The sequence below is a fragment of the Orbicella faveolata genome, unplaced genomic scaffold, assembly GCF_042242905.1.
Source record: "Orbicella faveolata isolate gen_17 unplaced genomic scaffold, um_ofav_v1 contig_34, whole genome shotgun sequence".
Taxonomy (NCBI): Eukaryota; Metazoa; Cnidaria; class Anthozoa; order Scleractinia; family Merulinidae; genus Orbicella; species Orbicella faveolata.
This window is the reverse complement of record NW_028301563.1, coordinates 276,255-302,685: the sequence shown is the minus strand read 5'-3', so window position 1 is coordinate 302,685 and position 26,431 is coordinate 276,255.

The window sequence follows — 26,431 nt, the reverse complement described above, 5'->3', positions numbered from 1 at the left end:
AGTGCATACGCGATCGAAGGAACAATAAACAACTGAGTCTACTTCTCAGAATAATCTTAGATTATGGCGAACTGAAACGACAATGGGGTTACGGACACATAGAAATACGCAGGAGGAAATGTCATCTAAGTGTTTGTAGAGTGTTGTACGGGCATAGCCCTTATCACGTGGCTTACTATGGTCATTATGTTAACATTCATCAAGAGAAAAAGAGACTCTATTTAGGAGCTAGCATTAGAAACGCATTAAATCATGTATCTAATAAAAAATCGAAGTTAGACACTTATATGCTCATGTATCATAATTGGTTACCGTAAAATAAAAAAGCGATGTTGGTGACAATTTTGTCTCATTCATGTATTCACAGAACAGACGGACCCACGACGAAGCCTTCCCCTTCGACGACGACGATGATTGGATCTTTGATCCAGCTCTCGAACCAGTGATGATCCAAACAGGAGGTGGTGCAAGACCACCCCTAGAATTCGAATTGAGACCCGTAGGTGCACGACGTAACTGGCGAAACGTACTCAACAAACAACGATTCGAAGCCACGCTCAAACAAAATAGAGACTTGACTCACAGGGACAATATAGGTCAAGAATTGACTCGCGCCCTTCAACGATCCATCGAGCAACAAATCGCTCAGGATCCTACACTGACACCCAACTCCACGGTCCATTTCACCATGCAGTCCCGTGCCTTCACGCACGCCTTTCAGTCCACCACCTTCACTGTGCGAGAATTTGAAGAAGGGAGTGAAAGACTAGACACTTATCTCCAGTCTCTCGCGGCAAAACTCAACTCCAACGAAGAATTCACCCCAGACGACACGTTTACCATGGAAACCACTTTCATACGTACCCCAGGTTGTGGCAGCGGGAACGAAAAACGATACAAACCGAGTTGCGCCGCCGTGCGGGGAATCGTCAAACGGTCGCGCGTGACCATCCAAAACAAAGACACTCTCTGCTGTGCACGAGCCATCGTCACCATGAAAGCCTGGGTAGACGCGAACGAGAATTCGCGTGACCAAGATTACCACAATCTCAAACAGGGTTATCCTGTCCAAGAGCGATTGGCAAAAGACCTCCACCGTCGAGCCAACGTTCCCAAAGGACCTTGCGGCATTCACGAACTGCAAAAGTTTCAGGCCGCGTTACCTGGCTACCAGCTCAAAGCCATGTCCATCGACCCACCCCACATGATCATCTACGCGGGACCCAAACCCTCGACCAAGATCATTCGTCTCGTCAAAGAAGACAGTCACTACGACGGATGCAATTCGTTCAAGGGATTCCTAGGCAAATCCTACTTCTGCGACGAATGCAATCAAGGCTACGATCACGACGACTTCGAACATCATACCTGCCTCGGTCAATGGTGTCCCGCCTGCAAACGAAAGGACTGTCCCGATTTCATCGAGAAAAAACGACCCCTAGCACGCGGCAAGTTTCCCGAACCCACCTCGATCTGCAGATTGTGTCACAGACAATTCTTCGGTGAGCAATGCTACAACGACCACTTGCAACGACGTAGCTTGAACATCCCATCCATATGCGACACTTACAAAAAGTGTCCAGACTGTTGCCACGTCTACGAACTAAAATATAGGAACAGGCGAGGAGGTGACCGTATTTCACCCGATCACAAATGCAGATGGGGCGAATGCAGCATCTGCGAAAAACAAGTCCATCTCGAAACGCACTGTTGTTACATCCAACGCATACACGAAGCCGAAGACGAGCCCAAAAAGAAACGCGTCCCACGCGACAAAGTCAACGGTCGACCCTTCGAAGAACCCAATCCAGACGATCCAAACATGAACGTCTGGGTAGACAGAGATCCGCCCCTTCAAGTGTACTGCGACTACGAAGCCATCACAGACGCTGAAGGGAATCAGACACCCATTCTACTCTGCTTAGAAGATGACGAAAATGAGATATGCTACTCATTCTACGGACCCAACTGCACCGCAGACATGTTCGACCAACTCGAATCCCTTGCCGTTGACGTGGACGGAGACGATAGGGACGTCATAGTCCTCTTTCACAATTTCAAAGGCTACGACGGGATGTTCATCCTACAACACTGTTACGCCACCCATCGAGAAGTCACGAACCAAATCACCGTAGGCACCAAGATTCTGTCCCTAAAATCAGACAGACTGACTTTCAAAGATTCCCTGTGCTTCCTACCGTTCCCGCTAGCCAACTTTCCTGCCACCTTCGGAATCCAAGAACTGTGCAAGGGATTCTTCCCTCATAAATTCAACACCCTAGAAAACCAAGCGTACGAAGGACCCATGCCACCGAGAGACATGTACGATCCCGACGGCATGTCTGCCAAAAAGAAAGCCGAGTTCGAGCAGTGGTACCAAGAGAAAGTCAATGACAACTACCATTTCGTACTACGGCAAGAAATGGAAGCCTACTGCGAGTCGGACGTCAAACTCCTCAAAGCGGGCTGTCAAAAGTTCAGACAAGAATTCAAACAAAAAGCCGACTTTGACCCCATGGAGAAATGCGTCACCATCGCATCCGCCTGCAACCGATTCTGGCGCAAGAAACTCGTCCCGCCCAACACCATCGCATCCAGACCCCCGCGAGGATGGCACGGCGCCCGATCCAATCAGTCCGTCGAAGCCCTGAAATGGCTAGCTTGGCAAGAACACTCGTTGCAACGCACGGGTCAAGGTGATCGTATCCTCACGGTACGAAACGGCGGCGAAGTACGACTAGCCAATCAGCTCGGGGACGGATGCGATCAGACCACTCGAACCGTCTACGAATTCCACGGATGTCTATGGCACGGGTGTACTCGCTGTTTCCCGACCCATCGAGACCGATATACCATCTGTCACGCAGATCGCACCATGCAGGAAGTCTACGAGGCCACACTCCGCAAACACGACCTTCTCAGTCGTCAAGGCTATCAGCTCTGCGTCAAGTGGGAATGCGACTGGAACCTAGAAGTCAAAACCGACCCTGATCTGCGTCGGTTCCTAGACACGTTCGAAATCGTCAAACCGCTCGAGCCACGAGAAGCCTTCTTCGGAGGGCGCACGAACGCCATCAAACTACATCACGTGACCGACGTGACCCAAGGAGAACAAATCAAGTACGTTGACGTGACGTCGCTTTACCCATGGGTCAACAAGGAAGGCGAATACCCCATAGGACACCCACAAATCATCGTCAACCCACAAGATCAAGACATCCATCACTACTTCGGCATGGCCAAAGTGGACATACGACCTCCTCACGGACTATACCATCCCGTTCTACCTTTTCGACACAGAGGTAAACTCACTTTCCCACTCTGCCGCTCGTGCGTGGAACACGAAATGTCCAAACCCCTCTTAGAGAAATCACATCGCTGCCCTCACACGGCCGAGCAACGTACGCTACGAGGGACCTGGTGCACACCCGAAATCCAGAAAGCCGTTGCCATGGGATACACGCTCAACAAGATACACGAAGTCCACCATTTCCCACCCGAACAACGGCGAAAGGGACTCTTTGCCGATTACGTGAACACCTGGCTAAAAATTAAACAGGAATCCGCTGGCTACCCGAACTGGTGTCACACACCGGAAGACAAGACACGGTACGTGCAACAATACCGCCAGAAAGAAGGCATCGCTCTCGATCCAGCCATGATCCAGAAAAATCCAGGACGCAAAGCCACAGCCAAACTCATGCTCAACTCCTTCTGGGGCAAGTTCGGCGAAAACCTACACAAACCCACTACCGAAGTCGTCTACAGCGCAGCACAACTCTTCGCACTCGTTTCCAATCCCCTCAATGACATACGACAAGTCAGAATCGCCAACGACGAAGCCCTAGAAGTTGTCTACACCGAACTCAAAGACAATCAACCCGATAACGGACGAATCAACATCTTCGTCGCCGCTTTCACCACCTGCTGGGCTAGACTCAAATTATACAGCTACCTGGAACTGTTAAAGCAACAAGTTCTCTACTTTGACACAGATTCCGTCATCTACTCGCACAAACCAGGTCAAGCTGATGTACCGCTAGGCGATTACCTCGGAGAGATGACCAACGAACTCGACGACAACGATTTCATCACAGATTTTACAACCGCTGGACCCAAGAATTACGGGTACAAAACCCACCAAGGCAAAGTATGCTGCAAAGTACGAGGCTTCTCACTCAATGTGCGAGGATCACGCCAACTCAACTATGACGTCATGCGACAAAATCTACTCGACGAACTCGAACAACCTCTCGAGGACGGTGAACGACGCAACATCCATGTCGTCAACCCCAACTTCTTCTACAGAAACCCAGCCACCAAACATCTCAAAGTCATCACACGGACTAAACGATACGGACTCGTCTTCGACAAACGCGTCGTAGACACGAACACTTTCATGTCGTTTCCGTACGGATACTCAACCATGTAATTTAAATGTGTCAATAAAATTTTTGAAATTCACTTCCTGTTTCTCGTCTTCTCTGCGCATGCGCGAACTGTGTGACGTCACGGGCGCCATGTTTTGATACCAAAGGCGCCATCTTGTTTATGCAAATCGAAAATACTGCCCTCTGATTGGTCGAGAGCATTTTTTAATGATATGCATCGCCTCCTGATTGGTTACCGCCCCTATAAGCGACGTATACTACTCGTCAAAAATAAGACAGAGCCGAGGGTAAATGAAGGTTATTTTATTTACTTATTTATTTACTCCACACTCTGTATTCCATGATCTATTCTACAGACTGCAACAGCAGGTGCTTAAATTTGAGCTGTTAATTGAGAGCATTGTTACCTTCCTTCAATTGTTTGGAGTCCTGAATAAATCTTTTCAGGTCTTTATTCTCCTGAATCACCTATACAAAACTAGTAGGATTGATTGTTTACATATTCCCTTCTTGAACATTCTATCACAGGTCTATCAAAACCTAACTATTGACTGAGTTTTAGGCTGGCATCAATCATGATTATGACAATAACCAACCAACCTTGAAAAAAGAACGAATTCTACCAATTACAGCCCACAGATGTGACCTTTTGAATTTCTGTTTCCTGACAGGTCTGCTAAGATGATCGACTGAGACCAGGCATAAAACCATCGAGTTCGCCTGTAACTGAAAGGCGCAGTAGTTAACAATGCTAGGTGAAAGATAGTGGAATTCAGAGCTACCTCATTTACGTTATTCACCCTGTGCCTTAAGATAGAGAAGATATTAGCACTGTCGCCTCTATGTTAATCTTTTACAAAATCTGACAGTCACCATTTACCTAGTTGATAATCTTTTTAAGCCAAGCAGCAATATAATGTTTTGCATTTAAAACATAAAAGAAGAAATGTAACTCGCAAACTTACAGCGAATAACTGGTTGTCCTTGACTTCCAGCTGTCTTTGTAATCGTTTGACGACAAGCTCTAACTCCTCTTTTTGTACTCTCTTTATTGCCACGTCTTTTTCCATTTTCTCTGAAACAAAAGAAATAAAAATTATGCAATATGCCGACGACACCACGGTCTTCCTAACGTTCAGGATTGAACGCAGTTACAAAAACTGCAAAATTTACTGTAATTTGCAAGACTACAACAAAAGCTTCGAAATTTAGTCAGTGGGTTGCAAGAAGACTCCTCCGAAGTGACAAAAATTGCAAAAATTAGAAAATTTACGAAAACTGCGAACTTAACTTTATTTTGCAAGACCATCGACAAAATCAACAATATTTATTCATTGGGTTGCAAGGAAGGCCTCACCCAAGTTACAAAAATTGTCAAAATTACGAAATTTTCGAAAACTGCAAAATTTACTGTATTTTGCAAGACCTACAACAAAATCTACGATATTTATTCACTGGGTTGCAAGGAAAGCCCCTCCAAAGTTACGAAAATTGCGAAAATTACAAAATTGACGAAAACGAGGAAAATGTACTGTAATTCGCAAGACCATTGACAGAATCTACGAAATTTATTGAAAGGATTGCAAGGAAGGCTTCTGCAAAGTGACAAGAATTGCAAAAATTACAAAATTTACGAAAACTGCGAAATTTACTGAAATTCGCGAGACCACCGACAAACTCTATGAAATTTATTCAAAGGGTTGCAACGAAGGCCCGTTTAAAGTTACGAGAATTGCGAAAATTACAAAACTTACAATAACTGCAAAATTTACGATAATTCGGCTGTCCATCCACGAAATGCACAAAAGTCTTTGAAAGGGTTACATGGAAGTCCCCAATAAAAATTACCCAAAATGCGACATTTATGATAATTTGCAAAAGCATGGACTAAATCATGCATGCAAACAGAAAGCGAATGTTTACCCACCTGATGATATATGGTGCGTCAAAAATAAGACAGAGCCGAGGGTAAATGAAGGTTATTTTATTTACTTATTTATTTACTCCACACTCTGTATTCCATGATCTATTCTACAGACTGCAACAGCAGGTGCTTAAATTTGAGCTGTTAATTGAGAGCATTGTTACCTTCCTTCAATTGTTTGGAGTGCTGTATAAATCTTTTCAGTTCTTCATACTCCTGAATCACCTATACAAAACTAGTAGGATTGATTGTTTACATATTCCCTTCTTGAACATTCTATCACAGGTCTATCAAAACCTAACTATTGACTGAGTTTTAGGCTGGCGTCAATCATGATTATGACAATAACCAACCAACCTTGAAAAAAGAACGAATTCTACCAATTACAGCCCACAGATGTGACCTTTTGAATTTCTGTTTCCTGACAGGTCTGCTAAGATGATCGACTGAGACCAGGCATAAAACCATCGAGTTCGCCTGTAACTGAAAGGCGCAGTAGTTAACAATGCTAGGTGAAAGATAGTGGAATTCAGAGCTACCTCATTTACGTTATTCACCCTGTGCCTTAAGATAGAGAAGATATTAGCACTGTCGCCTCTATGTTAATCTTTTACAAAATCTGACAGTCACCATTTACCTAGTTGATAATCTTTTTAAGCCAAGCAGCAATATAATGTTTTGCATTTAAAACATAAAAGAAGAAATGTAACTCGCAAACTTACAGCGAATAACTGGTTGTCCTTGACTTCCAGCTGTCTTTGTAATCGTTTGACGACAAGCTCTAACTCCTCTTTTTGTACTCTCTTTATTGCCACGTCTTTTTCCATTTTCTCTGAAACAAAAGAAATAAAAATTATGCAATATGCCGACGACACCACGGTCTTCCTAACGTTCAGGATTGAACGCAGTTACAAAAACTGCAAAATTTACTGTAATTTGCAAGACTACAACAAAAGCTTCGAAATTTAGTCAGTGGGTTGCAAGAAGACTCCTCCGAAGTGACAAAAATTGCAAAAATTAGAAAATTTACGAAAACTGCGAACTTAACTTTATTTTGCAAGACCATCGACAAAATCAACAATATTTATTCATTGGGTTGCAAGGAAGGCCTCACCCAAGTTACAAAAATTGTCAAAATTACGAAATTTTCGAAAACTGCAAAATTTACTGTATTTTGCAAGACCTACAACAAAATCTACGATATTTATTCACTGGGTTGCAAGGAAAGCCCCTCCAAAGTTACGAAAATTGCGAAAACTACAAAATTGACGAAAACGACGAAAATGTACTGTAATTCGAAGGACCATTGACAGAATCTACGAAATTTATTGAAAGGATTGCAAGGAAGGCTTCTGCAAAGTGACAAGAATTGCAAAAATTACAAAATTTACGAAAACTGCGAAATTTACTGAAATTCGCGAGACCACCGACAAACTCTATGAAATTTATTCAAAGGGTTGCAACGAAGGCCCGTTTAAAGTTACGAGAATTGCGAAAATTACAAAACTTACAATAACTGCAAAATTTACGATAATTCGGCTGTCCATCCACGAAATGCACAAAAGTCTTTGAAAGGGTTACATGGAAGTCCCCAACGCAATTTATGAAAATTACGAATTTTACGAAATTTCTTAAAACTGGAAAATTTACGATAATTCGCCAGCTGATCGATGGAACCTCAAAATTCATTAAAGGGTTTCAGGAAAGTCTTTAACAACATTTGCCAAAACTACGAATTTTATGAAATTTATGAAAACTGCGATATTTACGAGATTTTGGTAGCCCATTAGCGAAAGCTACGAAAATTATTCAAAGGGTCACATGAAAGTCCCCAATAAAAATTACCCAAAATGCGACATTTATGATACTTTGCAAAAGCATGGACTAAATCATGCATGCAAACAGAAAGCGAATGTTTACCCACCTGATGATATATGGTGCGTCAAAAATAAGACAGAGCCGAGGGTAAATGAAGGTTATTTTATTTACTTATTTATTTACTCCACACTCTGTATTCCATGATCTATTCTACAGACTGCAACAGCAGGTGCTTAAATTTGAGCTGTTAATTGAGAGCATTGTTACCTTCCTTCAGTTGTTTGGAGTGCTGTATAAATCTTTTCAGTTCTTCATACTCCTGAATCACCTATACAAAAATAGTAGGATTGATTGTTTACATATTCCCTTCTTGAACATTCTATCACAGGTCTATCAAAACCTAACTATTGACTGAGTTTTAGGCTGGCGTCAATCATGATTATGACAATAACCAACCAACCTTGAAAAAAGAACGAATTCTACCAATTACAGCCCACAGATGTGACCTTTTGAATTTCTGTTTCCTGACAGGTCTGCTAAGATGATCGACTGAGACCAGGCATAAAACCATCGAGTTCGCCTGTAACTGAAAGGCGCAGTAGTTAACAATGCTAGGTGAAAGATAGTGGAATTCAGAGCTACCTCATTTACGTTATTCACCCTGTGCCTTAAGATAGAGAAGATATTAGCACCGTCGCCTCTATGTTAATCTTTTACAAAATCTGACAGTCACCATTTACCTAGTTGATAATCTTTTTAAGCCAAGCAGCAATATAATGTTTTGCATTTAAAACATAAAAGAAGAAATGTAACTCGCAAACTTACAGCGAATAACTGGTTGTCCTTGACTTCCAGCTGTTTTTGTAATCGTTTGACGACAAGCTCTAACTCCTCTTTTTGTACTCTCTTTATTGCCACGTCTTTTTCCATTTTCTCTGAAACAAAAGAAATAAAAATTATGCAATATGCCGACGACACCACGGTCTTCCTAACGTTCAGGATTGAACGCGTTACAAAAACTGCAAAATTTACTGTAATTTGCAAGACTACAACAAAAGCTTCGAAATTTAGTCAGTGGGTTGCAAGAAGACTCCTCCGAAGTGACAAAAATTGCAAAAATTAGAAAATTTACGAAAACTGCGAACTTAACTTTATTTTGCAAGACCATCGACAAAATCAACAATATTTATTCATTGGGTTGCAAGGAAGGCCTCACCCAAGTTACAAAAATTGTCAAAATTACGAAATTTTCGAAAACTGCAAAATTTACTGTATTTTGCAAGACCAACAACAAAATCTACGATATTTATTCACTGGGTTGCAAGGAAAGCCCCTCCAAAGTTACGAAAATTGCGAAAATTACAAAATTGACGAAAACGAGGAAAATGTACTGTAATTCGCAAGACCATTGACAGAATCTACGAAATTTATTGAAAGGATTGCAAGGAAGGCTTCTGCAAAGTGACAAGAATTGCAAAAATTACAAAATTTACGAAAACTGCGAAATTTACTGAAATTCGCGAGACCACCGACAAACTCTATGAAATTTATTCAAAGGGTTGCAACGAAGGCCCGTTTAAAGTTACGACAATTGCGAAAATTACAAAATTTACAATAACTGCAAAATTTACGATAATTCGGCTGTCCATCCACGAAATGCACAAAAGTCTTTGAAAGGGTTACATGGAAGTCCCCAACGCAATTTATGAAAATTACGAATTTTACGAAATTTCTTAAAACTGGAAAATTTAAGATAATTCGCCAGCTGATCGATGGAACCTCAAAATTCATTAAAGGGTTTCAGGAAAGTCTTTAACAACATTTGCCAAAACTACGAATTTTATGAAATTTATGAAAACTGCGATATTTACGAGATTTTGGTAGCCCATTAGCGAAAGCTACGAAAATTATTCAAAGGGTCACATGAAAGTCCCTAATAAAAATTACCCAAAATGCGACATTTATGATAATTTGCAAAAGCATGGACTAAATCATGCATGCAAACAGAAAGCGAATGTTTACCCACCTGATGATATATGGTGCGTCAAAAATAAGACAGAGCCGAGGGTAAATGAAGGTTATTTTATTTACTTATTTATTTACTCCACACTCTGTATTCCATGATCTATTCTACAGACTGCAACAGCAGGTGCTTAAATTTGAGCTGTTAATTGAGAGCATTGTTACCTTCCTTCAATTGTTTGGAGTCCTGAATAAATCTTTTCAGGTCTTTATTCTCCTGAATCACCTATACAAAAATAGGATTGATTGTTTACATATTCCCTTCTTGAACATTCTATCACAGGTCTATCAAAACCTAACTATTGACTGAGTTTTAGGCTGGCGTCAATCATGATTATGACAATAACCAACCAACCTTGAAAAAAGAACGAATTCTACCAATTACAGCCCACAGATGTGACCTTTTGAATTTCTGTTTCCTGACAGGTCTGCTAAGATGATCGACTGAGACCAGGCATAAAACCATCGAGTTCGCCTGTAACTGAAAGGCGCAGTAGTTAACAATGCTAGGTGAAAGATAGTGGAATTCAGAGCTACCTCATTTACGTTATTCACCCTGTGCCTTAAGATAGAGAAGATATTAGCACCGTCGCCTCTATGTTAATCTTTTACAAAATCTGACAGTCACCATTTACCTAGTTGATAATCTTTTTAAGCCAAGCAGCAATATAATGTTTTGCATTTAAAACATAAAAGAAGAAATGTAACTCGCAAACTTACAGCGAATAACTGGTTGTCCTTGACTTCCAGCTGTTTTTGTAATCGTTTGACGACAAGCTCTAACTCCTCTTTTTGTACTCTCTTTATTGCCACGTCTTTTTCCATTTTCTCTGAAACAAAAGAAATAAAAATTATGCAATATGCCGACGACACCACGGTCTTCCTAACGTTCAGGATTGAACGCAGTTACAAAAACTGCAAAATTTACTGTAATTTGCAAGACTACAACAAAAGCTTCGAAATTTAGTCAGTGGGTTGCAAGAAGACTCCTCCGAAGTGACAAAAATTGCAAAAATTAGAAAATTTACGAAAACTGCGAACTTAACTTTATTTTGCAAGACCATCGACAAAATCAACAATATTTATTCATTGGGTTGCAAGGAAGGCCTCACCCAAGTTACAAAAATTGTCAAAATTACGAAATTTTCGAAAACTGCAAAATTTACTGTATTTTGCAAGACCAACAACAAAATCTACGATATTTATTCACTGGGTTGCAAGGAAAGCCCCTCCAAAGTTACGAAAATTGCGAAAATTACAAAATTGACGAAAACGACGAAAATGTACTGTAATTCGCAAGACCATTGACAGAATCTACGAAATTTATTGAAAGGATTGCAAGGAAGGCTTCTGCAAAGTGACAAGAATTGCAAAAATTACAAAATTTACGAAAACTGCGAAATTTACTGAAATTCGCGAGACCACCGACAAACTCTATGAAATTTATTCAAAGGGTTGCAACGAAGGCCCGTTTAAAGTTACGACAATTGCGAAAATTACAAAACTTACAATAACTGCAAAATTTACGATAATTCGGCTGTCCATCCACGAAATGCACAAAAGTCTTTGAAAGGGTTACATGGAAGTCCCCAACGCAATTTATGAAAATTACGAATTTTACGAAATTTCTTAAAACTGGAAAATTTACGATAATTCGCCAGCTGATCGATGGAACCTGAAAATTCATTAAAGGGTTTCAGGAAAGTCTTTAACAACATTTGCCAAAACTACGAATTTTATGAAATTTATGAAAACTGCAATATTTACGAGATTTTGGTAGCCCATTAGCGAAAGCTACGAAAATTATTCAAAGGGTCACATGAAAGTCCCTAATAAAAATTACCCAAAATGCAACATTTATGATAATTTGCAAAAGCATGGACTAAATCATGCATGCAAACAGAAAGCGAATGTTTACCCACCTGATGATATATGGTGCGTCAAAAATAAGACAGAGCCGAGGGTAAATGAAGGTTATTTTATTTACTTATTTATTTACTCCACACTCTGTATTCCATGATCTATTCTACAGACTGCAACAGCAGGTGCTTAAATTTGAGCTGTTAATTGAGAGCATTGTTACCTTCCTTCAATTGTTTGGAGTCCTGAATAAATCTTTTCAGTTCTTCATACTCCTGAATCACCTATACAAAAATAGTAGGATTGATTGTTTACATATTCCCTTCTTGAACATTCTATCACAGGTCTATCAAAACCTAACTATTGACTGAGTTTTAGGCTGGCGTCAATCATGATTATGACAATAACCAACCAACCTTGAAAAAAGAACGAATTCTACCAATTACAGCCCACAGATGTGACCTTTTGAATTTCTGTTTCCTGACAGGTCTGCTAAGATGATCGACTGAGACCAGGCATAAAACCATCGAGTTCGCCTGTAACTGAAAGGCGCAGTAGTTAACAATGCTAGGTGAAAGATAGTGGAATTCAGAGCTACCTCATTTACGTTATTCACCCTGTGCCTTAAGATAGAGAAGATATTAGCACCGTCGCCTCTATGTTAATCTTTTACAAAATCTGACAGTCACCATTTACCTAGTTGATAATCTTTTTAAGCCAAGCAGCAATATAATGTTTTGCATTTAAAACATAAAAGAAGAAATGTAACTCGCAAACTTACAGCGAATAACTGGTTGTCCTTGACTTCCAGCTGTTTTTGTAATCGTTTGACGACAAGCTCTAACTCCTCTTTTTGTACTCTCTTTATTGCCACGTCTTTTTCCATTTTCTCTGAAACAAAAGAAATAAAAATTATGCAATATGCCGACGACACCACGGTCTTCCTAACGTTCAGGATTGAACGCGTTACAAAAACTGCAAAATTTACTGTAATTTGCAAGACTACAACAAAAGCTTCGAAATTTAGTCAGTGGGTTGCAAGAAGACTCCTCCGAAGTGACAAAAATTGCAAAAATTAGAAAATTTACGAAAACTGCGAACTTAACTTTATTTTGCAAGACCATCGACAAAATCAACAATATTTATTCATTGGGTTGCAAGGAAGGCCTCACCCAAGTTACAAAAATTGTCAAAATTACGAAATTTTCGAAAACTGCAAAATTTACTGTATTTTGCAAGACCAACAACAAAATCTACGATATTTATTCACTGGGTTGCAAGGAAAGCCCCTCCAAAGTTACGAAAATTGCGAAAATTACAAAATTGACGAAAACGAGGAAAATGTACTGTAATTCGCAAGACCATTGACAGAATCTACGAAATTTATTGAAAGGATTGCAAGGAAGGCTTCTGCAAAGTGACAAGAATTGCAAAAATTACAAAATTTACGAAAACTGCGAAATTTACTGAAATTCGCGAGACCACCGACAAACTCTATGAAATTTATTCAAAGGGTTGCAACGAAGGCCCGTTTAAAGTTACGACAATTGCGAAAATTACAAAACTTACAATAACTGCAAAATTTACGATAATTCGGCTGTCCATCCACGAAATGCACAAAAGTCTTTGAAAGGGTTACATGGAAGTCCCCAACGCAATTTATGAAAATTACGAATTTTACGAAATTTCTTAAAACTGGAAAATTTACGATAATTCGCCAGCTGATCGATGGAACCTCAAAATTCATTAAAGGGTTTCAGGAAAGTCTTTAACAACATTTGCCAAAACTACGAATTTTATGAAATTTGTGAAAACTGCAATATTTACGAGATTTTGGTAGCCCATTAGCGAAAGCTACGAAAATTATTCAAAGGGTCACATGAAAGTCCCCAATAAAAATTACCCAAAATGCAACATTTATGATAATTTGCAAAAGCATGGACTAAATCATGCATGCAAACAGAAAGCGAATGTTTACCCACCTGATGATATATGGTGCGTCAAAAATAAGACAGAGCCGAGGGTAAATGAAGGTTATTTTATTTACTTATTTATTTACTCCACACTCTGTATTCTATGATCTATTCTACAGACTGCAACAGCAGGTGCTTAAATTTGAGCTGTTAATTGAGAGCATTGTTACCTTCCTTCAATTGTTTGGAGTCCTGAATAAATCTTTTCAGGTCTTTATTCTCCTGAATCACCTATACAAAAATAGTAGGATTGATTGTTTACATATTCCCTTCTTGAACATTCTATCACAGGTCTATCAAAACCTAACTATTGACTGAGTTTTAGGCTGGCGTCAATCATGATTATGACAATAACCAACCAACCTTGAAAAAAGAACGAATTCTACCAATTACAGCCCACAGATGTGACCTTTTGAATTTCTGTTTCCTGACAGGTCTGCTAAGATGATCGACTGAGACCAGGCATAAAACCATCGAGTTCGCTTGTAACTGAAAGGCGCAGTAGTTAACAATGCTAGGTGAAAGATAGTGGAATTCAGAGCTACCTCATTTACGTTATTCACCCTGTGCCTTAAGATAGAGAAGATATTAGCACCGTCGCCTCTATGTTAATCTTTTACAAAATCTGACAGTCACCATTTACCTAGTTGATAATCTTTTTAAGCCAAGCAGCAATATAATGTTTTGCATTTAAAACATAAAAGAAGAAATGTAACTCGCAAACTTACAGCGAATAACTGGTTGTCCTTGACTTCCAGCTGTTTTTGTAATCGTTTGACGACAAGCTCTAACTCCTCTTTTTGTACTCTCTTTATTGCCACGTCTTTTTCCATTTTCTCTGAAACAAAAGAAATAAAAATTATGCAATATGCCGACGACACCACGGTCTTCCTAACGTTCAGGATTGAACGCAGTTACAAAAACTGCAAAATTTACTGTAATTTGCAAGACTACAACAAAAGCTTCGAAATTTAGTCAGTGGGTTGCAAGAAGACTCCTCCGAAGTGACAAAAATTGCAAAAATTAGAAAATTTACGAAAACTGCGAACTTAACTTTATTTTGCAAGACCATCGACAAAATCAACAATATTTATTCATTGGGTTGCAAGGAAGGCCTCACCCAAGTTACAAAAATTGTCAAAATTACGAAATTTTCGAAAACTGCAAAATTTACTGTATTTTGCAAGACCAACAACAAAATCTACGATATTTATTCACTGGGTTGCAAGGAAAGCCCCTCCAAAGTTACGAAAATTGCGAAAATTACAAAATTGACGAAAACGACGAAAATGTACTGTAATTCGCAAGACCATTGACAGAATCTACGAAATTTATTGAAAGGATTGCAAGGAAGGCTTCTGCAAAGTGACAAGAATTGCAAAAATTACAAAATTTACGAAAACTGCGAAATTTACTGAAATTCGCGAGACCACCGACAAACTCTATGAAATTTATTCAAAGGGTTGCAACGAAGGCCCGTTTAAAGTTACGACAATTGCGAAAATTACAAAATTTACAATAACTGCAAAATTTACGATAATTCGGCTGTCCATCCACGAAATGCACAAAAGTCTTTGAAAGGGTTACATGGAAGTCCCCAACGCAATTTATGAAAATTACGAATTTTACGAAATTTCTTAAAACTGGAAAATTTAAGATAATTCGCCAGCTGATCGATGGAACCTCAAAATTCATTAAAGGGTTTCAGGAAAGTCTTTAACAACATTTGCCAAAACTACGAATTTTATGAAATTTATGAAAACTGCGATATTTACGAGATTTTGGTAGCCCATTAGCGAAAGCTACGAAAATTATTCAAAGGGTCACATGAAAGTCCCTAATAAAAATTACCCAAAATGCGACATTTATGATAATTTGCAAAAGCATGGACTAAATCATGCATGCAAACAGAAAGCGAATGTTTACCCACCTGATGATATATGGTGCGTCAAAAATAAGACAGAGCCGAGGGTAAATGAAGGTTATTTTATTTACTTATTTATTTACTCCACACTCTGTATTCCATGATCTATTCTACAGACTGCAACAGCAGGTGCTTAAATTTGAGCTGTTAATTGAGAGCATTGTTACCTTCCTTCAATTGTTTGGAGTCCTGAATAAATCTTTTCAGGTCTTTATTCTCCTGAATCACCTATACAAAAATAGTAGGATTGATTGTTTACATATTCCCTTCTTGAACATTCTATCACAGGTCTATCAAAACCTAACTATTGACTGAGTTTTAGGCTGGCGTCAATCATGATTATGACAATAACCAACCAACCTTGCAAAAAGAACGAATTCTACCAATTACAGCCCACAGATGTGACCTTTTGAATTTCTGTTTCCTGACAGGTCTGCTAAGATGATCGACTGAGACCAGGCATAAAACCATCGAGTTCGCCTGTAACTAAAAGGCGCAGTAGTTAACAATGCTAGGTGAAAGATAGTGGAATTCAGAGCTACCTCATTTACGTTATTCACCCTGTGCCTTAAGATAGAGAAGATATTAGCACCGTCGCCTCTATGTTAATCTTTTACAAAATCTGACAGTCACCATTTACCTAGTTGATAATCTTTTTAAGCCAAGCAGCAATATAATGTTTTGCATTTAAAACATAAAAGAAGAAATGTAACTCGCAAACTTACAGCGAATAACTGGTTGTCCTTGACTTCCAGCTGTTTTTGTAATCGTTTGACGACAAGCTCTAACTCCTCTTTTTGTACTCTCTTTATTGCCACGTCTTTTTCCATTTTCTCTGAAACAAAAGAAATAAAAATTATGCAATATGCCGACGACACCACGGTCTTCCTAACGTTCAGGATTGAACGCAGTTACAAAAACTGCAAAATTTACTGTAATTTGCAAGACTACAACAAAAGCTTCGAAATTTAGTCAGTGGGTTGCAAGAAGACTCCTCCGAAGTGACAAAAATTGCAAAAATTAGAAAATTTACGAAAACTGCGAACTTAACTTTATTTTGCAAGACCATCGACAAAATCAACAATATTTATTCATTGGGTTGCAAGGAAGGCCTCACCCAAGTTACAAAAATTGTCAAAATTACGAAATTTTCGAAAACTGCAAAATTTACTGTATTTTGCAAGACCAACAACAAAATCTACGATATTTATTCACTGGGTTGCAAGGAAAGCCCCTCCAAAGTTACGAAAATTGCGAAAATTACAAAATTGACGAAAACGACGAAAATGTACTGTAATTCGCAAGACCATTGACAGAATCTACGAAATTTATTGAAAGGATTGCAAGGAAGGCTTCTGCAAAGTGACAAGAATTGCAAAAATTACAAAATTTACGAAAACTGCGAAATTTACTGAAATTCGCGAGACCACCGACAAACTCTATGAAATTTATTCAAAGGGTTGCAACGAAGGCCCGTTTAAAGTTACGACAATTGCGAAAATTACAAAATTTACAATAACTGCAAAATTTACGATAATTCGGCTGTCCATCCACGAAATGCACAAAAGTCTTTGAAAGAGTTACATGGAAGTCCCCAACGCAATTTATGAAAGTTACGAATTTTACGAAATTTCTTAAAACTGGAAAATTTAAGATAATTCGCCAGCTGATCGATGGAACCTCAAAATTCATTAAAGGGTTTCAGGAAAGTCTTTAACAACATTTGCCAAAACTACGAATGTTATGAAATTTATGAAAACTGCGATATTTACGAGATTTTGGTAGCCCATTAGCGAAAGCTACGAAAATTATTCAAAGGGTCACATGAAAGTCCCCAATAAAAATTACCCAAAATGCGACATTTATGATAATTTGCAAAAGCATGGACTAAATCATGCATGCAAACAGAAAGCGAATGTTTACCCACCTGATGATATATGGTGCGTCAAAAATAAGACAGAGCCGAGGGTAAATGAAGGTTATTTTATTTACTTATTTATTTACTCCACACTCTGTATTCCATGATCTATTCTACAGACTGCAACAGCAGGTGCTTAAATTTGAGCTGTTAATTGAGAGCATTGTTACCTTCCTTCAATTGTTTGGAGTCCTGAATAAATCTTTTCAGGTCTTTATTCTCCTGAATCACCTATACAAAAATAGTAGGATTGATTGTTTACATATTCCCTTCTTGAACATTCTATCACAGGTCTATCAAAACCTAACTATTGACTGAGTTTTAGGCTGGCGTCAATCATGATTATGACAATAACCAACCAACCTTGAAAAAAGAACGAATTCTACCAATTACAGCCCACAGATGTGACCTTTTGAATTTCTGTTTCCTGACAGGTCTGCTAAGATGATCGACTGAGACCAGGCATAAAACCATCGAGTTCGCTTGTAACTGAAAGGCGCAGTAGTTAACAATGCTAGGTGAAAGATAGTGGAATTCAGAGCTACCTCATTTACGTTATTCACCCTGTGCCTTAAGATAGAGAAGATATTAGCACCGTCGCCTCTATGTTAATCTTTTACAAAATCTGACAGTCACCATTTACCTAGTTGATAATCTTTTTAAGCCAAGCAGCAATATAATGTTTTGCATTTAAAACATAAAAGAAGAAATGTAACTCGCAAACTTACAGCGAATAACTGGTTGTCCTTGACTTCCAGCTGTTTTTGTAATCGTTTGACGACAAGCTCTAACTCCTCTTTTTGTACTCTCTTTATTGCCACGTCTTTTTCCATTTTCTCTGAAACAAAAGAAATAAAAATTATGCAATATGCCGACGACACCACGGTCTTCCTAACGTTCAGGATTGAACGCAGTTACAAAAACTGCAAAATTTACTGTAATTTGCAAGACTACAACAAAAGCTTCGAAATTTAGTCAGTGGGTTGCAAGAAGACTCCTCCGAAGTGACAAAAATTGCAAAAATTAGAAAATTTACGAAAACTGCGAACTTAACTTTATTTTGCAAGACCATCGACAAAATCAACAATATTTATTCATTGGGTTGCAAGGAAGGCCTCACCCAAGTTACAAAAATTGTCAAAATTACGAAATTTTCGAAAACTGCAAAATTTACTGTATTTTGCAAGACCAACAACAAAATCTACGATATTTATTCACTGGGTTGCAAGGAAAGCCCCTCCAAAGTTACGAAAATTGCGAAAATTACAAAATTGACGAAAACGACGAAAATGTACTGTAATTCGCAAGACCATTGACAGAATCTACGAAATTTATTGAAAGGATTGCAAGGAAGGCTTCTGCAAAGTGACAAGAATTGCAAAAATTACAAAATTTACGAAAACTGCGAAATTTACTGAAATTCGCGAGACCACCGACAAACTCTATGAAATTTATTCAAAGGGTTGCAACGAAGGCCCGTTTAAAGTTACGACAATTGCGAAAATTACAAAATTTACAATAACTGCAAAATTTACGATAATTCGGCTGTCCATCCACGAAATGCACAAAAGTCTTTGAAAGAGTTACATGGAAGTCCCCAACGCAATTTATGAAAATTACGAATTTTACGAAATTTCTTAAAACTGGAAAATTTAAGATAATTCGCCAGCTGATCGATGGAACCTCAAAATTCATTAAAGGGTTTCAGGAAAGTCTTTAACAACATTTGCCAAAACTACGAATGTTATGAAATTTATGAAAACTGCGATATTTACGAGATTTTGGTAGCCCATTAGCGAAAGCTACGAAAATTATTCAAAGGGTCACATGAAAGTCCCCAATAAAAATTACCCAAAATGCGACATTTATGATAATTTGCAAAAGCATGGACTAAATCATGCATGCAAACAGAAAGCGAATGTTTACCCACCTGATGATATATGGTGCGTCAAAAATAAGACAGAGCCGAGGGTAAATGAAGGTTATTTTATTTACTTATTTATTTACTCCACACTCTGTATTCCATGATCTATTCTACAGACTGCAACAGCAGGTGCTTAAATTTGAGCTGTTAATTGAGAGCATTGTTACCTTCCTTCAATTGTTTGGAGTCCTGAATAAATCTTTTCAGGTCTTTATTCTCCTGAATCACCTATACAAAAATAGTAGGATTGATTGTTTACATATTCCCTTCTTGAACATTCTATCACAGGTCTATCAAAACCTAACTATTGACTGAGTTTTAGGCTGGCGTCAATCATGATTATGACAATAACCAACCAACCTTGAAAAAAGAACGAATTCTACCAATTACAGCCCACAGATGTGACCTTTTGAATTTCTGTTTCCTGACAGGTCTGCTAAGATGATCGACTGAGACCAGGCATAAAACCATCGAGTTCGCTTGTAACTGAAAGGCGCAGTAGTTAACAATGCTAGGTGAAAGATAGTGGAATTCAGAGCTACCTCATTTACGTTATTCACCCTGTGCCTTAAGATAGAGAAGATATTAGCATCGTCGCCTCTATGTTAATCTTTTACAAAATCTGACAGTCACCATTTACCTAGTTGATAATCTTTTTAAGCCAAGCAGCAATATAATGTTTTGCATTTAAAACATAAAAGAAGAAATGTAACTCGCAAACTTACAGCGAATAACTGGTTGTCCTTGACTTCCAGCTGTTTTTGTAATCGTTTGACGACAAGCTCTAACTCCTCTTTTTGTACTCTCTTTATTGCCACGTCTTTTTCCATTTTCTCTGAAACAAAAGAAATAAAAATTATGCAATATGCCGACGACACCACGGTCTTCCTAACGTTCAGGATTGAACGCAGTTACAAAAACTGCAAAATTTACTGTAATTTGCAAGACTACAACAAAAGCTTCGAAATTTAGTCAGTGGGTTGCAAGAAGACTCCTCCGAAGTGACAAAAATTGCAAAAATTAGAAAATTTACGAAAACTGCGAACTTAACTTTATTTTGCAAGACCATCGACAAAATCAACAATATTTATTCATTGGGTTGCAAGGAAGGCCTCACCCAAGTTACAAAAATTGTCAAAATTACGAAATTTTCGAAAACTGCAAAATTTACTGTATTTTGCAAGACCAACAACAAAATCTACGATATTTATTCACTGGGTTGCAAGGAAAGCCCCTCCAAAGTTACGAAAATTGCGAAAATTACAAAATTGACGAAAACGACGAAAATGTACTGTAATTCGCAAGACCATTGACAGAATCTACGAAATTTATTGAAAGGATTGCAAGGAAGGCTTCTGCAAAGTGACAAGAATTGCAAAAATTACAAAATTTACGAAAACTGCGAAATTTACTGAAATTCGCGAGACCACCGACAAACTCTATGAAATTTATTCAAAGGGTTGCAACGAAGGCCCGTTTAAAGTTACGACAATTGCGAAAATTACAAAATTTACAATAACTGCAAAATTTACGATAATTCGGCTGTCCATCCACGAAATGCACAAAAGTCTTTGAAAGGGTTACATGGAAGTCCCCAACGCAATTTATGAAAATTACGAATTTTACGAAATTTCTTAAAACTGGAAAATTTAAGATAATTCGCCAGCTGATCGATGGAACCTCAAAATTCATTAAAGGGTTTCAGGAAAGTCTTTAACAACATTTGCCAAAACTACGAATGTTATGAAATTTATGAAAACTGCGATATTTACGAGATTTTGGTAGCCCATTAGCGAAAGCTACGAAAATTATTCAAAGGGTCACATGAAAGTCCCCAATAAAAATTACCCAAAATGCGACATTTATGATAATTTGCAAAAGCATGGACTAAATCATGCATGCAAACAGAAAGCGAATGTTTACCCACCTGATGATATATGGTGCGTCAAAAATAAGACAGAGCCGAGGGTAAATGAAGGTTATTTTATTTACTTATTTATTTACTCCACACTCTGTATTCCATGATCTATTCTACAGACTGCAACAGCAGGTGCTTAAATTTGAGCTGTTAATTGAGAGCATTGTTACCTTCCTTCAATTGTTTGGAGTCCTGAATAAATCTTTTCAGGTCTTTATTCTCCTGAATCACCTATACAAAAATAGTAGGATTGATTGTTTACATATTCCCTTCTTGAACATTCTATCACAGGTCTATCAAAACCTAACTATTGACTGAGTTTTAGGCTGGCGTCAATCATGATTATGACAATAACCAACCAACCTTGAAAAAAGAACGAATTCTACCAATTACAGCCCACAGATGTGACCTTTTGAATTTCTGTTTCCTGACAGGTCTGCTAAGATGATCGACTGAGACCAGGCATAAAACCATCGAGTTCGCTTGTAACTGAAAGGCGCAGTAGTTAACAATGCTAGGTGAAAGATAGTGGAATTCAGAGCTACCTCATTTACGTTATTCACCCTGTGCCTTAAGATAGAGAAGATATTAGCACCGTCGCCTCTATGTTAATCTTTTACAAAATCTGACAGTCACCATTTACCTAGTTGATAATCTTTTTAAGCCAAGCAGCAATATAATGTTTTGCATTTAAAACATAAAAGAAGAAATGTAACTCGCAAACTTACAGCGAATAACTGGTTGTCCTTGACTTCCAGCTGTTTTTGTAATCGTTTGACGACAAGCTCTAACTCCTCTTTTTGTACTCTCTTTATTGCCACGTCTTTTTCCATTTTCTCTGAAACAAAAGAAATAAAAATTATGCAATATGCCGACGACACCACGGTCTTCCTAACGTTCAGGATTGAACGCAGTTACAAAAACTGCAAAATTTACTGTAATTTGCAAGACTACAACAAAAGCTTCGAAATTTAGTCAGTGGGTTGCAAGAAGACTCCTCCGAAGTGACAAAAATTGCAAAAATTAGAAAATTTACGAAAACTGCGAACTTAACTTTATTTTGCAAGACCATCGACAAAATCAACAATATTTATTCATTGGGTTGCAAGGAAGGCCTCACCCAAGTTACAAAAATTGTCAAAATTACGAAATTTTCGAAAACTGCAAAATTTACTGTATTTTGCAAGACCAACAACAAAATCTACGATATTTATTCACTGGGTTGCAAGGAAAGCCCCTCCAAAGTTACGAAAATTGCGAAAATTACAAAATTGACGAAAACGACGAAAATGTACTGTAATTCGCAAGACCATTGACAGAATCTACGAAATTTATTGAAAGGATTGCAAGGAAGGCTTCTGCAAAGTGACAAGAATTGCAAAAATTACAAAATTTACGAAAACTGCGAAATTTACTGAAATTCGCGAGACCACCGACAAACTCTATGAAATTTATTCAAAGGGTTGCAACGAAGGCCCGTTTAAAGTTACGACAATTGCGAAAATTACAAAATTTACAATAACTGCAAAATTTACGATAATTCGGCTGTCCATCCACGAAATGCACAAAAGTCTTTGAAAGAGTTACATGGAAGTCCCCAACGCAATTTATGAAAATTACGAATTTTACGAAATTTCTTAAAACTGGAAAATTTAAGATAATTCGCCAGCTGATCGATGGAACCTCAAAATTCATTAAAGGGTTTCAGGAAAGTCTTTAACAACATTTGCCAAAACTACGAATTTTATGAAATTTATGAAAACTGCGATATTTACGAGATTTTGGTAGCCCATTAGCGAAAGCTACGAAAATTATTCAAAGGGTCACATGAAAGTCCCCAATAAAAATTACCCAAAATGCGACATTTATGATAATTTGCAAAAGCATGGACTAAATCATGCATGCAAACAGAAAGCGAATGTTTACCCACCTGATGATATATGGTGCGTCAAAAATAAGACAGAGCCGAGGGTAAATGAAGGTTATTTTATTTACTTATTTATTTACTCCACACTCTGTATTCCATGATCTATTCTACAGACTGCAACAGCAGGTGCTTAAATTTGAGCTGTTAATTGAGAGCATTGTTACCTTCCTTCAATTGTTTGGAGTCCTGAATAAATCTTTTCAGGTCTTTATTCTCCTGAATCACCTATACAAAAATAGTAGGATTGATTGTTTACATATTCCCTTCTTGAACATTCTATCACAGGTCTATCAAAACCTAACTATTGACTGAGTTTTAGGCTGGCGTCAATCATGATTATGACAATAACCAACCAACCTTGAAAAAAGAACGAATTCTACCAATTACAGCCCACAGATGTGACCTTTTGAATTTCTGTTTCCTGACAGGTCTGCTAAGATGATCGACTGAGACCAGGCATAAAACCATCGAGTTCGCTTGTAACTGAAAGGCGCAGTAGTTAACAATGCTAGGTGAAAGATAGTGGAATTCAGAGCTACCTCATTTACGTTATTCACCCTGTGCCTTAAGATAGAGAAGATATTAGCATCGTCGCCTCTATGTTAATCTTTTACAAAATCTGACAGTCACCATTTACCTAGTTGATAATCTTTTTAAGCCAAGCAGCAATATAATGTTTTGCATTTAAAACATAAAAGAAGAAATGTAACTCGCAAACTTACAGCGAATAACTGGTTGTCCTTGACTTCCAGCTGTTTTTGTAATCGTTTGACGACAAGCTCTAACTCCTCTTTTTGTACTCTCTTTATTGCCACGTCTTTTTCCATTTTCTCTGAAACAAAAGAAATAAAAATTATGCAATATGCCGACGACACCACGGTCTTCCTAACGTTCAGGATTGAACGCAGTTACAAAAACTGCAAAATTTACTGTAATTTGCAAGACTACAACAAAAGCTTCGAAATTTAGTCAGTGGGTTGCAAGAAGACTCCTCCGAAGTGACAAACATTGCAAAAATTAGAAAATTTACGAAAACTGCGAACTTAACTTTATTTTGCAAGACCATCGACAAAATCAACAATATTTATTCATTGGGTTGCAAGGAAGGCCTCACCCAAGTTACAAAAATTGTCAAAATTACGAAATTTTCGAAAACTGCAAAATTTACTGTATTTTGCAAGACCAACAACAAAATCTACGATATTTATTCACTGGGTTGCAAGGAAAGCCCCTCCAAAGTTACGAAAATTGCGAAAATTACAAAATTGACGAAAACGACGAAAATGTACTGTAATTCGCAAGACCATTGACAGAATCTACGAAATTTATTGAAAGGATTGCAAGGAAGGCTTCTGCAAAGTGACAAGAATTGCAAAAATTACAAAATTTACGAAAACTGCGAAATTTACTGAAATTCGCGAGACCACCGACAAACTCTATGAAATTTATTCAAAGGGTTGCAACGAAGGCCCGTTTAAAGTTACGACAATCGCGAAAATTACAAAATTTACAATAACTGCAAAATTTACGATAATTCGGCTGTCCATCCACGAAATGCACAAAAGTCTTTGAAAGAGTTACATGGAAGTCCCCAACGCAATTTATGAAAATTACGAATTTTACGAAATTTCTTAAAACTGGAAAATTTAAGATAATTCGCCAGCTAATCGATGGAACCTCAAAATTCATTAAAGGGTTTCAGGAAAGTCTTTAACAACATTTGCCAAAACTACGAATGTTATGAAATTTATGAAAACTGCGATATTTACGAGATTTTGGTAGCCCATTAGCGAAAGCTACGAAAATTATTCAAAGGGTCACATGAAAGTCCCCAATAAAAATTACCCAAAATGCGACATTTATGATAATTTGCAAAAGCATGGACTAAATCATGCATGCAAACAGAAAGCGAATGTTTACCCACCTGATGATATATGGTGCGTCAAAAATAAGACAGAGCCGAGGGTAAATGAAGGTTATTTTATTTACTTATTTATTTACTCCACACTCTGTATTCCATGATCTATTCTACAGACTGCAACAGCAGGTGCTTAAATTTGAGCTGTTAATTGAGAGCATTGTTACCTTCCTTCAATTGTTTGGAGTCCTGAATAAATCTTTTCAGGTCTTTATTCTCCTGAATCACCTATACAAAAATAGTAGGATTGATTGTTTACATATTCCCTTCTTGAACATTCTATCACAGGTCTATCAAAACCTAACTATTGACTGAGTTTTAGGCTGGCGTCAATCATGATTATGACAATAACCAACCAACCTTGAAAAAAGAACGAATTCTACCAATTACAGCCCACAGATGTGACCTTTTGAATTTCTGTTTCCTGACAGGTCTGCTAAGATGATCGACTGAGACCAGGCATAAAACCATCGAGTTCGCTTGTAACTGAAAGGCGCAGTAGTTAACAATGCTAGGTGAAAGATAGTGGAATTCAGAGCTACCTCATTTACGTTATTCACCCTGTGCCTTAAGATAGAGAAGATATTAGCACCGTCGCCTCTATGTTAATCTTTTACAAAATCTGACAGTCACCATTTACCTAGTTGATAATCTTTTTAAGCCAAGCAGCAATATAATGTTTTGCATTTAAAACATAAAAGAAGAAATGTAACTCGCAAACTTACAGCGAATAACTGGTTGTCCTTGACTTCCAGCTGTTTTTGTAATCGTTTGACGACAAGCTCTAACTCCTCTTTTTGTACTCTCTTTATTGCCACGTCTTTTTCCATTTTCTCTGAAACAAAAGAAATAAAAATTATGCAATATGCCGACGACACCACGGTCTTCCTAACGTTCAGGATTGAACGCAGTTA